This window comes from Elephas maximus, chromosome 1, assembly GCF_024166365.1.
Source record: "Elephas maximus indicus isolate mEleMax1 chromosome 1, mEleMax1 primary haplotype, whole genome shotgun sequence".
Classification (NCBI taxonomy): Eukaryota; Metazoa; Chordata; class Mammalia; order Proboscidea; family Elephantidae; genus Elephas; species Elephas maximus.
In genome coordinates, this window is record NC_064819.1 from 100,536,894 (window position 1) to 100,550,619 (window position 13,726).

Genomic DNA, 13,726 nt, shown 5'->3' on the forward strand with positions numbered 1-13,726 from the left:
GGAGCCTTGGGGGAGACAACTAGAGATAGTCCGGCCCCGTGCGTCTAGGTCTACGCTGGTTCCCCACCTCCTGTCAGGGATCTCCAAACCGGAGGAGGTAGGGAAGAGGTGTGTGAACCAAGCGGCGGGCGCCCGTTTGAGAAGAGTCTATGCCGAGCGGGGATGGGGAAGGACGTGCGCAAAGAGACCCTCCAGGGGTTGGGGTTTGTGCTGAGTGTGCGCCTCTGCACGGTGTGGGTCTCAATCTAGAAACAGACTAAAAATCTCCTCCTGAGGAAGCTTGTGGGGGGAGCCCCAGTGCCAGGAGGAGCTGCCTCGGTTTCCTAGTGAGGGCCAGACAGGGTCGGGGCATGGGCGCGACCCCATCTCGCCGCTGTCTCTCGCCGGGCCCCGGCCACGCCGAGTCAGCCACCTAAGATACAAGCCAGCGCCCTCCCCATTCCCTGCCCGTCGTGACCACACGACTGAGCCAGTTCCCTGGTCTAGAATTTTCCACCACAAGACTGGGAGGGCGACCCGAGCTTCCTGGGTTTCTGTACAACCAGCACTGAATAGGCCCCTGCTGTGTGCGCTCTGGGGTTCTGCCCTGGGGAGAGGGGGGCTTGAGGCACCTTTTAGGCGGTCCTCCTCCCAGCCAGGACCGTCACGACCCACTCCCACTCCGCTCCAGCCTCGCCCTCCCGGGCCTGGGATCTCAGAGTTGAAGCATCTCCCTGGACTGCCGCAGCCCGTCCTCAGCCTCAGTCTAACGTTTGTTGAGACCGAACCTCGGCTTCAGCGCCCACCGCCCGCCTAGCGGAGCAGGACGAGCCTTCGGGCCGGGGGAGGAGCTGGGGGAGGCCAAGAGCCTGAGGCTGTACGGGGAAAGCCACGCCCTCTAGGCCTTGGCTTTGACAGCAGGGCTATCGCGAAGCTTTAAGATTCTGTTTGAAGTCATTTCCCAGAACATCAGATATAGTCAGAGTTAAAGATAAACATAAGAACACATTCCACGACCTGGGACAAGTGTTTTCCGTTTACTTATGGCCCAGAATCAGCCGGACTCGTACTGCCACCTGGGACAGCCAACACCGGGCAGAGGACTGGGGTGCCCAGAGCAGGCGGTGCAGCTGGGTCAGGAGGCCCCACTCATCGGTTTGCGTCTGAGGCCTTCCGTCCACGGAGAATAATTCGGGCCTCTTTCCTGAGGGATGCAAAACTGGGGTTTGAATCTCTACACACACACACACACTCCACATGCTTGTGTAGACAGTACTCAGCACTATTTGTTGAGGACGTTATCCATTCGTATTTACCCAGCACCTGTTGTGTATCTGGCCTGGTGCTAAGGCTATGGGGAAACTTGGTTGACAACAATGATTGCTGTTTGTTAGGTACCTCGGAGTGCATTTTGACTCATAATGACCCCATATGACAGCAGAACTGCTCCATATGGTTTTCTGGGCTGTAATCTGTGAGCCGGAAACCACTCACTGCCAAAGGATTTGGCTTTTTTGGTTAATCTTTTTTTTTTTTTTTTAATTTTTTTTGTACTTGAAGTGAAAGTTTACCAATCAAGTCAGTCTCTTATACAAAAATTTATATACACCTCGCTATATACTCCTAGTTGCTCTCCCCCAATGAGACAGCACACTCCTTCTCTCCACCCTCTATTTTTGTGTCCATTCAGCCAGCTTCTGACCCCCTCCACCTTCTCATCTCCCCTCCAGACAGGAGCTGCCCACATAGTCTCAAATGTCTACTTGATCCAAGAAGCTCACTTCTCACCAGTATCATTTTCTATCCTACAGTCCAGTCCAATCCCTGTGTGAAGAGTTGGCTTTGGGAACGGTACCTGTCTCGGGCTAACAGAAGGTCTGGGGACCATGACCTCCAGGATCCTTCTAGTCTCAGTCAGACCATTAAGTTTGGTCTTTTTACGAGAATTTGAGGTCTTCATCCCATTGCTCTCCTGCTCCCTCAGGGGTTCTCTGTTGTGTTCCTATCAGGGCAGGCATCGGTTGTAGCGGGGCACCATCTAGTTCTTCTGGTCTCAGGCTGATGTAGTCTCTGGTTTATGTGGCCCTTTCTGTCTCTTGGGCTCATAATTACCTTGTGTCTTTGATGTTCTTCATTCTCCTTTGCTTCAGGTGGGTTGAGACCAATTGATGCATCTTAGATGGCTGCTTGCTAGTGTTTAAGACCCCAGACGCCACTATCCAAAGTGGGATGCAGAATGTTTTCTTAATAGATTTTGTTATGCCAATTGACTTAGATGTCCCCTGAAACCATGGTCCCCAAACCCTGCCCCTGCTACACTGGCCTTGAAGTGTTCAGTTTATTCAGGAAACTTCTTTGCTTTTGGTTTAGTCCAGTTGTGCTGACCCTTCCTGTATTGTGTGTTGTCTTTCCCTTCACCTAAAATAATTCTTGTCTACTAACTGAATAGTGAATACCCCTCTCCCTCCCTTCCTCCCCACTCTCATAACCATCAAAGACTGTTTTCTTCTCTGTTTAAACTATTTCTTGAGTTCTTATAATAGTGGTTTCGTACAACCGACTAATTTCTCTCAGCATAATGCCTTCCAGATTCCTCCATGTTATGAAATGTTTCATGGATTCATCATTGTTCTTTATCTATGTGTAGTATTCCATTGTGTGAATATACCATAATTTATTGGTTAATCTTTAAGTCAGCAGATCACCATGTCTCTTACAAGAAGAGCCGCTAACATTTCAGTTAGCAGCCAAGCACTTAACCATTGTACCACCAGGGCCATTATATTTGCAAACTGTTTACCCTGGGCCAGACATCACGTGTGATTTTTTTAAAAATTGAGATATTAGTTGGATACCAAAAAATTCGCTATTTTGAATTGTGTAATTCAGTGGCTTTTAGTATATTCACAAAGACTATGAGTGATTTGTAATCCTCAAAATATTTACGGGAGGGAAGCGGCGTTATCCACATTTAACAGATAAGGAAGCTGGTGCCTAGAGAGGCTAAGTAACTTGCCCATGATCACCCAGTTGGAACTGGCACAGTGAGGATTTGGAACCAGGCAGTTGACACCAAAGCCTGTCTCTGAACAAGAGGCTTGACTGCCTCTTAGGATGGGGTCAGACAATGGAGGATTTTAAAACCATCACCAAATGAGGTCCTGTTTGAGAGGACACCAATAGGGAGCCATTGCAGGTTGTTGAGCAGGTGAGTCATGAGGCTGAAGTTCCACCATGCAACCTTGTAATGTAACAGTAGCTGGAGTAATAGCCCCAGGTCTCTTTATACATTGATGCAGGAACTTCTCTGTTTCTCTCTAATCCCTCAGTTGTTGCACTTCCACTGCTGGCTCCTTGGCAAAAAAATAAAAATTTACTGGGCACCTGCTCTGTGTCAGGTGCTATCCTAGGCTCAGAGAATAAAGAGGAAAAAAAAGACATAGCATCTGTCCTCAAAGAGTTCCCCGGCTAGTGGGGCTCCATGACATACAGACAAACCACACTGCAACATGAGGAGTGCTGTTGAGGGCCCTGGGAACAGAGAAGAATGACCAAGAGTTCTCCCCCAGGGTGAGTACCAGGGCTTCCAACCAATTCTTTCCCTGCCTGAGAATTTGCCTTTCCACCCCAGAATCAGAATCTGCATTTTAACAAGATCCCCAAGTGATTATTATAACGTAGGTTATGATTCAATATATCTGAGGTGGAAAGGTAAATTCTCAAGGGTGGAACCAGAATGAAACAGTTCGAAGCCCTAGTACAAGGGAGAGATGGTCAGGGGCCACTGCAGAAAGCTTGAGCAGGACCTTGAAGGATGACGTCTTAGTTTGGTTCCCCCAGAAGCAGACCCTGAGACAATGATTTGAATGTGAGTAGTTTATTTGGGTGATTAAGGAAACACTGTGGGGAATGCAGAGGTGAGATAGGGAAGGAAGGTAAGGCAGCCAATAAAGGGTGCATTATCAAGCCAGTTATCACTGTGGGCAACTGGGGCTCCATCCCAGTGGGGAACTCTGGGAGACAGTGTAGAACGTGCCTCAGGCTTAGCCCACCAGAGAGATGAGGGAGCTGGGTGTGTATGTATATGCCAACTTCCATTAGTCATCAGCTCACTGGCTGAGAGCTGGTATTGGGGAACATTAATTCCTGGGCACTTCTGACTTGACCCCCATGGGGTGGCAATGCAAGCTCCAGAATCCAGAGAAAGCCGCACAAAAAAAATGCAAGTACTGGCAGCTGGATGGGGGCTGGAGTGTTCTGGAGTGGTAAAGGTAAGGGGACGGGGACAGGACACTGACAGTAACAATGGCTGCTTACAGAAGACAAATGTTTACCTGGAGGACAAGCCTGAGAAGGCATTCCTGGCCAGAGACAGGCATGAGTAACGGCTAGAGGCCCGTATTCAGGAAAGCTGGTGTGCCTAGAGCAGAAGGTGAGGGTGGCAGAGGTAGAAGATGAGGCCAGGGAGGCAAGAGGCCGCAATGCAAGGTGATGGGTTGTGGCCTCCAATAGGCACAGACACATTTCAGAGAGGGCGCTGGAGGAGGGGTGGTCTGAAAGACTGGCCCCTCAGCTGCACGGCCCACCAGTGAGCCCCAGAACACAAAACTTGCTGATTGGACCCAAGATGAAATGCTCACAATCTCTGCTCCAATACATTGCTTTTGTATTGGTTCCAAAGCAGACCACTGGCTTTGCCATTCGATGGGTCGGTCATTCCTTCTTTGAGGAATATGATAGTGCCCAGTAGCCAAGGTCACTTGTGATAGCCAGGCAAGCTGGCCATTAGGACTGTAGGAGCTGCAAATGTGCTGTCTGAGCCTGGCAACAGGATTAGAACCAACTGCAGCCCTGGCTCACCTGCCATGTTCCCGTCACTCGTCCCCCTGATTAAAAACTGCAAGCACGGAACAGGCCATGCCCATAAGAAATGGAATAACCAGCATCAGCATTTTGCCTTTGCCATCCAAGACTGCAAACACGCTCTCATTTGACCTAATCCTTGGTGTTAATGATGGCAGAGCAATTTCGGGAGGCAACTTGCAGCATTGATAAGGAGAGGAAAAGCACCACAGGCCTTGGGAGGCAGCGCTTCTCACAGATGTTGCAGCTGCTGCCCTCCCCCCAGGCACTTTGTAAACGCTGCCCTCTGATCCCCATTGGAGGCTGGGGAGGGTAGGAGAAAAGAGACGTGGAGGAGGGAGTGTATGTGGGACAGGGACGAGTGAGCTGCCTGTACCGTACCTTAGAACAAACTAGAAAAAGTGTTCTTTACTCTGGGTTAAGGCAACCCTGAGCCAGGCAGGGCACACAGCCTGTTGAGCAGAGTATGGGCTGGATTTGAGCCCCTACTCACTCCCTTGGCTGGATGTCCTTGTGCAGTGAACACCCTCCGCCACTACACGTGGCAGCCCCAGGGAGAGATGGATAGACAGAGAGTATGACAGGAACCTGAAACCACCATGGCAGTAAGGAGGCAGGGGAGATGTAGTGTCTGATTCCATCCATTAGCAGAAATGCTAGAAGGGGTCTTGGTTGGAGATCATCTAGGTTAGACCCCTTCTTTTATTCAAGGTTACCTGGCTATTCCCTCTGCAAGAAACTCCAACGATAACAATGGGGCCTGGTCTGCCAGACCAGTGAGGGCCTGCCTGAGAATGGTGTGGAGGGAGGCCATGCTGTTGAGTAAGAGGGTAGAGGAAGAGGTAAGAAGCCAGCCATGGGCTCTCCATGCCTCCAGCCTTCCCACTGCAGACAAGCCCCCATTCCTCCTGAAGGGTGGTAGTCTCCCTGCCAAATGCCCCACCTTCCCACCAGAGCCCCACTCTGCCCCTCCCTTCTGCCTCTCGCCAGACCTCTCACCAGGCAGCTTAGTCCATGCCTCATGTGGGCAAAGGGATGCCCCAGGGCCCTTCTGATCGGGGGCCAGTAGGATCCACTTCCGACTCCAACCCACCCTGGCATCTGTCTGCAGCCCAGTGGGCACTGGCTTCATCCCTCCCTCCTCTTGCCCTCCTCTTCCTTCCAGCCACACCTGCTTTCCAAGTGAGGGAGGCCTCCCTGCCCCTTACAGTATAGAAACTGGACTCTTCACACCAGCCAGGGGTTTCACTTAAAACCAGTCAGATTGTGCTGCTCAACACCTTTTCATTGCTTCCATCTCACTCTGCGAAGAGCCAAAGGGCTTACTGGGCTACACGATCTACCTTCTCCCCTCCCCGTGACCTCTCTGACTTCATCTCCTTGTTCTATCCCCTCACTGACCCCATTCCAGCCACACTGGCCTCTTTACTGGCCCCTAAGCTCCTGTCTCAGGATCTTTGTACCTGCCCTTCTCTCAGCCTGGAACAGTCTCCCCGTGGGTATATGCATTGACTCATTCCCTCAGGGCATTCAGGTCTCTGCCTCAATGCCCTCCTCAGGGAGGCTCTCCTGGCCACACTACCTAACATGCATGTCTTGTTACTCTTGTTTCGCCTTTATTTTTCTTCATAGCACTATCCTGGTCAGTCTCCTAGGACATAAGCATCACGTGGGCAAGTGTCTTTCACTGTCACATCCCCAGCCCCTAGGACAGTGCCTGGCATACAGTAGACTTTGCTCAGTTCCTCAAATGTCTGAATGCAAAGTCCACTCCTCCCCACTGAAACATCTACTCCTTCCACCAACCATCCCAGACAGGGCCTAGAGACGGAAAGAAACTAGTCCGAGGTTTTGCCAATAAGCAGCAATAAGAGATAAAACCTGGGTAGTGCAGTTAACTTGCTCTGCTGCTGACAGAAAAGTTGGAGGTTCGAGTCCACCCAGAGGTGGCTGGAAAGAAAGCCTTGGTGATGTACTTTTGAGAAGTCGGCCATTGAAAGCTTCTTGGAGCACCATTCTACTCTGACACACGTGGGTCACCATGAGTCGGAACCTACTGGACGGCAAACGTTTTTTTTTAGAGACAAAAGCTAATAGGAACTATAATTAGAACTAGAATCTCCTGGTTCCTTTCTTCTTTCACCTCAGCTCCCTTGGGGTCAGGGATAGTCTCCTTAATTTTCCGTTGACTGATAAATGCAAACGTGCCATCCCTGGGCCTTCCACAATAAGGGCCAAAGTGACCTTCCATCTCCCCAGCTCACTATCGTGTTTTTATACCCAACCAGGCTGGCCGTGCTGAGCTGCCCCGGCCCTTTCCTCCTGCCATTGCCTCTGACAGAATGTTGCCTCTGCCGGACCCCAATCCAACTCATTTTCAGGTACCATCTCTTCCAAGAAGCCAGCCTGGATTCCTCCAATGAGACTGAGTTTCTCCATCCACTGAACCTCCAAAATACTTTGGTAGATTTTTTTTTTTTTTCTCCTCTCCCCCCTTAGCAGGGGGCATGTTCTGAAGGCAGGGACCATGTCTTTTCACCTTGATCCTCCACAGCCTGGTCTTTCTCAGGCTTCAGCCTCTCTTTTCGCTGGTCTTAATTTCACTGAATACATCACCCTCAGTCAGCCAGTCTGCTCTTAGGCCTCCTGAACTCTCTCCACTTGATAGAAGCCAATTTCCTCTTCTTTGAGCATCTCACATTTCTTCAGAAGCTTAAAAGCAAATGATGTCTCTCCCTGAGGTCCCAATCTCCCACTAACACACTTGATGCCTTCCTGGTGGACATGCTCAGGCCTGGATTTCACCTGGGAAGCCTCCCAATTCTGTTCCTACAGCCCGTTTTCATTTCTCCTCTGCCCCTGCTGCTGTGAGGGGCTGTTGCCAGACCACAGGCCTCTCTGCCTTCTCAGGCTGATGGATGTTCAGGGGCTGTCATTTTACCCCCCTCCCCCCTCCAGGTCCTCCGTCACTCCTGCTCCTAGCCATCTCCCGGGGCTGTACCTATACTGTTGTGGCCTGAAAGCCACTGAGAGTGAAACACTTTTTTTTTTTTAAGCTTTAAATTCATTTTCATGCCAAGCTGCCTGTATTTTTCTGCCTGGCTGCTGAAAGTCACCCGAAATGTGCACCAAATGCCACCAGTCTGGGTTTGTGCGGCAGCTGGAGTCCTTGTGGCCCTGGCTGAGCGCTCCTGCCTGCCTCTCCAGCTCTCCTGCTGTGATTTCCCCACATTTTCTTAACTCTGGGCCCCGCGCTGAGAGAGAAGCTCATCAGACACACTTCACATCTTGCCTCCTCCACCCCTGGCTAAGAAAAGTTGCCTTGATTACGGGAAGTATTTGTTCCCCAGTTCTCTGATAATTCTATCAGGAGCCTGGGTGCTGGCTCAGGTGTCAAGGTTCTGGAGCCGCTGCTGACAGCTTCTTCTCGGGGGCTGCCTGCCCGCCCACCCCCTCACCCAGGGGCTGGAGGCAGAGTGCTGGGTCCTTTTCACTTGTTGTGACCTTGAACCCTTCATTGTATCTCTACTCCCAGCTTAAAAATGGGATAATAAAAACCTGTACCACCACCTTCTCCAGAGATGGTAATAATCCAATTAGATGAGGATGTGCTGGGAGCAACCTGGAAGAAAAGCACCATCATAAAATCAAAGAAGTTTGGACTGGGGGGGTTCACAAACCATTGTCTGGGCTCCTCATCCTACAGATGGAAAAACTGAGGGACAGAGAAGGCTGTGAGATGACCAGTCCCAGCTTGAAAACCAGTGTCCACATTTCTTGAATTACAGGGACAAGGGGGCAAATAATTGTAAGGAAACCCTCCCTTTGTGAGGGATTTGGGGATTCAGAGTGTGACAGAGGAGAGAGGCAGACACCGGGCTTGGACCTCAGCCCTGCCAAGGGCTACCCACACGATGTGGAGCCAGTTACTCAGGCTGCTTCCTCACCCATGAAATGGACATTTCAATGCCTTGTTTGCAGGTCTGCAAGATTAAGTGCCACGGTAAATGTGTAAAGCACTTGGCACCCAGTAAGTTCCCCAAACAAGAGTTAGTTCCCTTTTCTTGTTTTATCTTAAACAGTATCACAAATGCTTTCAAACAGGGAGTCACAAAGGGAACATTTTCTTTTAGAGCTGAATGTTGCCAAAGACAACTGTGAACCTTGGATTCTCTCTCCTTTGGGGGCTTTTCTTATACAGTGAATGTGAAATGGACATTCTCCCCACCAGTGTAACGAGGAAGTAGAAATATTGCTTCTCCCTCTTCCCCCACTGCTTCTGCTGTGCCAGAGCTTCCTCGCAGGTACAAGGGGCAGCAGCTTTTAATGGAGCCTTCACTGAGAGGAAAGTGATTTCTACGAGATTAGCTGAGTGGTGAGGCTAATACAGTTATGATCCAATAAACATACTGATTAGGGTCATTTGCGCTCCCTCCCTCCTGCTGCCTGGGCAGGCCTGGAAGGAGCCTGCAGACAGCTGAGGCTGGGGATGCTGTAGGATGGAGCACTCAGGTTAGACATCCCACCTGAGCGGCAGGGGCTTCAGGTTCTGTTAACCCCTGCCCTGCAACCAGATCATTCTCTTTTTCTGCATTTCATCTCTCTGTATGTCCAAGGTGGAAATAGGAAATGGGCTGAACCGAGAATCAGAACTCCCCAGGTCGGAGTTGTTCACTGTGTACAGGGTTCTGTGCTCTATGCCTTTGGTCCTCAGTTTGCTTATCTAGAAATGGGTATATATGTCAACTATAGAAGCTGGTTTTGGGGATTGAGAGAAAAACACACAACGAAGCTTCTGCCATGGAATATAGAAGGGCCAACAATAACATTTTTTTTTTCCTAAGGTTCCTTATAGTTGATTTTCTCTGGTTCTATGAAATTATTTGCTAGGCAGCTGGCATTAATAAACTAGACTTAGGGCTGGGTGTATAAACCCATACCCCAGTGCCGTCAAGTTGATTCTGACTCATAGGGACCCTATAGGACAGGGTAGAACAGCCCCATAGGGTTTCCAAGGAGTGCCTGGTAGATTTCAACTGCTGACCTTTTGGTTAGCAGCCATAGCTCTTAACCGCTACGCCACCAGGGTTGCTGGTATATAAAAGGGGCCCTGAAATTGCTTGTTGAATGAATGAATGAAACTGTAAAGAAGAATTTTTTTAATATAATTTTTATTGTGCTTTAAGTGAAAGTTTACAAATCAAGTCAGTCTCTCACACAAAAACCCATAAACACCTTGCTACACACTCCCAATTATTCTCCCCCTAATGAGACAGCCCGCTCTCTCCCTCCACTCACTCTTTTTGTGTCCATTTCACCAGCTTCTAATCCCCTCCACCCTCTCATCTCCTCTCCAGGCAAGAGATGCCAACAGTCTCAAGTGTCCACATGATCCAAGAAGCTCACTCCTTATCAGCATCCCTCTCCAACCCATTGTCCAGTCCAAGCCATGTCTGAAGAGTTGGCTTTGGGAATGGTTCCTGTCCTGGGCCAACAGAATGTCTGGGGACCATGACCACCGGGGTCCTTCTAGTCTCAGTCAGACCATTAAGTCTGCTCTTTTTATTGGAATTTGGGGTCTGCATCTCACTGCTCTCCTGCTCCCTCAGGGGTTCTCTGTTGTGTTCCCTGTCAGGGCAGTCATCAGTTGTAGCTGGGCACCATCTAGTTCTTCTGGTCTCAGGATGTAGTCTCTGGTTCATGTGGCCCTTTCTGTAAAGCAGGATTTTAAACAGCTAAGAAGGAAGTGGCTCTTTATAAGGCTACAGAACCAAGGCCCAGTCACAAGGGCTCTTTGAACCTTATGATGCATGGCGGCTTCCATCTGGTCCGGTAGATGAGAAAGAGGGCTGACTGGCCTGCACCAGAGAGCACATTCCTAGCCCTTTTGGTGCCATGCTGACATCTCAGTTCTGCCCCTCACAGTCTGAGCAGTTGCTGGTTTTCCACATCCAAGGGTGGCAGGCATGGCTTAGTAAAATCGTGAAAGGCGTTGGCAGGCTTCTGTCTTCTGAGGAAGCTGCAAGTCTAAACTGTGTTCATAGTGGCCTCTAGTGGCGAATCTCCAAAATAGCATGCTAGCTAGAAGCTTGGCCACTGAAGGTATCTTCTGAGAACGACCTAGATTCAGAAAGTTAGGGCTAAAAGGGGCCTAGTTCAAATACCGGCTTGATGAATGAGGAAGCCGAGTTCCAGAAGTAAAGTGATTTGCCCAAGGTCACACTAAGGCCTCATCCCTGTGCCCACAGAGGCCACGTGTGTTCCAGGTACAGTCAGGGATGTGAACTACCTGTTTGGAGAACCCACCCAGTGCCATCGAGTCGATTCCGACTCATAGCGACCCTACAGGACACAGCAGAACTGCCTCGTAGAGTTTCCAAGGAGCACCTGGCGGATTTGAACTGCCGACCCTTTGGTTAGCAGCCGTAGCAATTAACCACTACGCCACCAGGGTTTCCGATTGGAGAACAGGGGGTCCCAATTTCTAAACCAGACCAAGCAACCTTGGAGTGAGGCCCTGACTTCGATCTCTTCTATAAAAGAATGTTGCTGAAAGATCCCCACACCTGATACTTACCTAAGTAGTAACCCCTCTATAGACAACAGGACGCTGAGGCTAGGAATGCTTTATAAGCAGTCACCTAAACAAATTCGCTTTTCATTTCTTCCTCCTCCCCATGTTGCAGTGAACGTGGTGCCAGAAGGGGCCACACTGATGGCTCTGATTGGCTTGAGGATTTGGGGGTAAGAATCATTTCCCTTGTGTGGGGAAAGCTATTTTGACGTCTCCTAGAGATACAATCCAAAAATAAATCAAACTGAGGGCTTCCAGGGGGCTTAGTCGAAAGAAGTGTTTGCTGCCATGCCAGCTGAAGCTTGGGTTTAGAGACTTGGGGTCCAGCTATTTCTGCAAAGGGATCTCAGTGTCTTCCTGATGGAGGACAATTTATTTGATTCACCCAGCAATAACCTCAAAGCACTGTGCAAGGTGCTGAGGGGACTCACACAGGGAAGACAAGGTCCTTGCTCTGAGCTTGGTCTTGATTCCAGCAGGAAGATGCTGTGTGGGCTCAGTTCGTCGATATGATGCGGATGAAGAGGCGGGAGAGGCATATGGTGGGTTCAAGAGCCACCGGCAGTAACGATTGCTGGCATCTGAGTGTTTTCTGAATGCCAGGCACTGTTCTTTATACTTTACCTGTACTAGCTCATTTAATCTTCACAACGGCACCTTGAGGTTGGAGTCATGATCCCCTAGTTGAGGATGAGACACAGGGTAGCTGAAGAATCTTGCTCCAGTTCACACAGCTGGTAAGTGGTGGAGCTGGGATCCAGACGCCGGCAGCGTAGTTCCAAAGCACCTCCAATGTCATACTTGCTGATGACACTTTCCCTGCATTTCCTGCAATGTCTCTTGGCCGCACGATCTTATCCACTCTGGTGCCCACAAGGGGATCATAGTGCCACATACCAGTCTGATGTCCACAGGGCACTAAATTGGGATCAGAAAAGCACTGATGCCTAAAGCTCCACCCTAGCTGTCAAAGCCAGAAGCCGTTAAAGCTTATCCTATGCTTTGAATGGAAAAATCCTCCTCCCCAGTTTCATGGTAGATAAACATCACTCTGGGACTTTATTATTCACTGTGGCCCATGGACCAGCAGTCACCCTCTCCTGGGAGCTGGCTAGAAATGTAGAATCTCTGCCCAAACGTGCACGAGAATGTGCATTTTAACAGGTGATTCCTGCACACAGTGAAGTTTGAGAAGCACTGGGCTAGGGCCTTTGGGGGTTGAACACCTTACAGTCTGGGGACCAAACTTCTCCTCATCCATCCCAGGGTCACTGGTCTCAAGGTCTCTTTCCTTGGCTTGTCTGCCCTCAAGCTTGCTCCAAAAAGTGCAGAATCTCTTTCCCATCCCACCAAAGTGCTATCTCCCCTCTCTCTCTCAATTAGCTCCTGAAGGCCCTCATTAATCTCCATCTAAGTTATAAACCAATTCTTGCCTTCTCCCTCTCCTTCTGGATCTATCTGTGGTGTGACCGAAATGAGTGATCTGTGCACACCCACTTTTATGAAACTTGCCCTAACCGTGCTTGTCCTGAAAGGGTGTGGACACTCATACAAGAGGATTAACTACAGTTCCTTTGAAATGAGCTCCCCTTATACTGGAACAAAGATCCCTGGTGGCACAGTGGTTAAAGTGCTCAGCTTCTTACCAAAATGTGGGTGGTTCAAACTCACCATGGAAAAAAGAACTGGCAGTCTGCTTCCGTAAAGATTACAGCCTTGGTCTTAAGGGGACTTCTAAGTCAACTGGCAAAATATACTATTATGAAAACATTCTGCATCCCACTTTGAAATGTGGCATCTGGGGTCTTAAATGCTAACAAGCAGCCATCTAAGATGCATCAATTGGTCTCAACCCACCTGGATCAAAGAAGAATGAAGAACACCAAGGTCACATGATAACTATGAGCCCAAGAGACAGAAAGGGCCACATGAACCAGAGACTTACATCATCCTGAGACCAGAACTAGATGGTGCCCAGCCACAACCGATAACTCCCCTGACAGGGAGCATAACAGAGAACCCCTGAAGGAGCAGGAGATCAGTGGGATGCAGACCCCAAATTCTCATAAAAAGACCAGACTTAATGGTCTGACTGAGACTAGAGGAATCCTGGTGGTCATGGTCCCCAAACCTTCTGTTGGCCCAGGACAGGAACCATTCCCAAAGACAACTCATCAGACATGAAAGGGACTGGACAATGGGTTGGAGAGAGATGCTGATGAAGAGTGAGCTACTTGTATCAGGTGGACACTTGAGACTGTGTTGGCATCTCCTGTCTGGAGGGGAGATGGGAGGGTAGAGAGGGTTAGA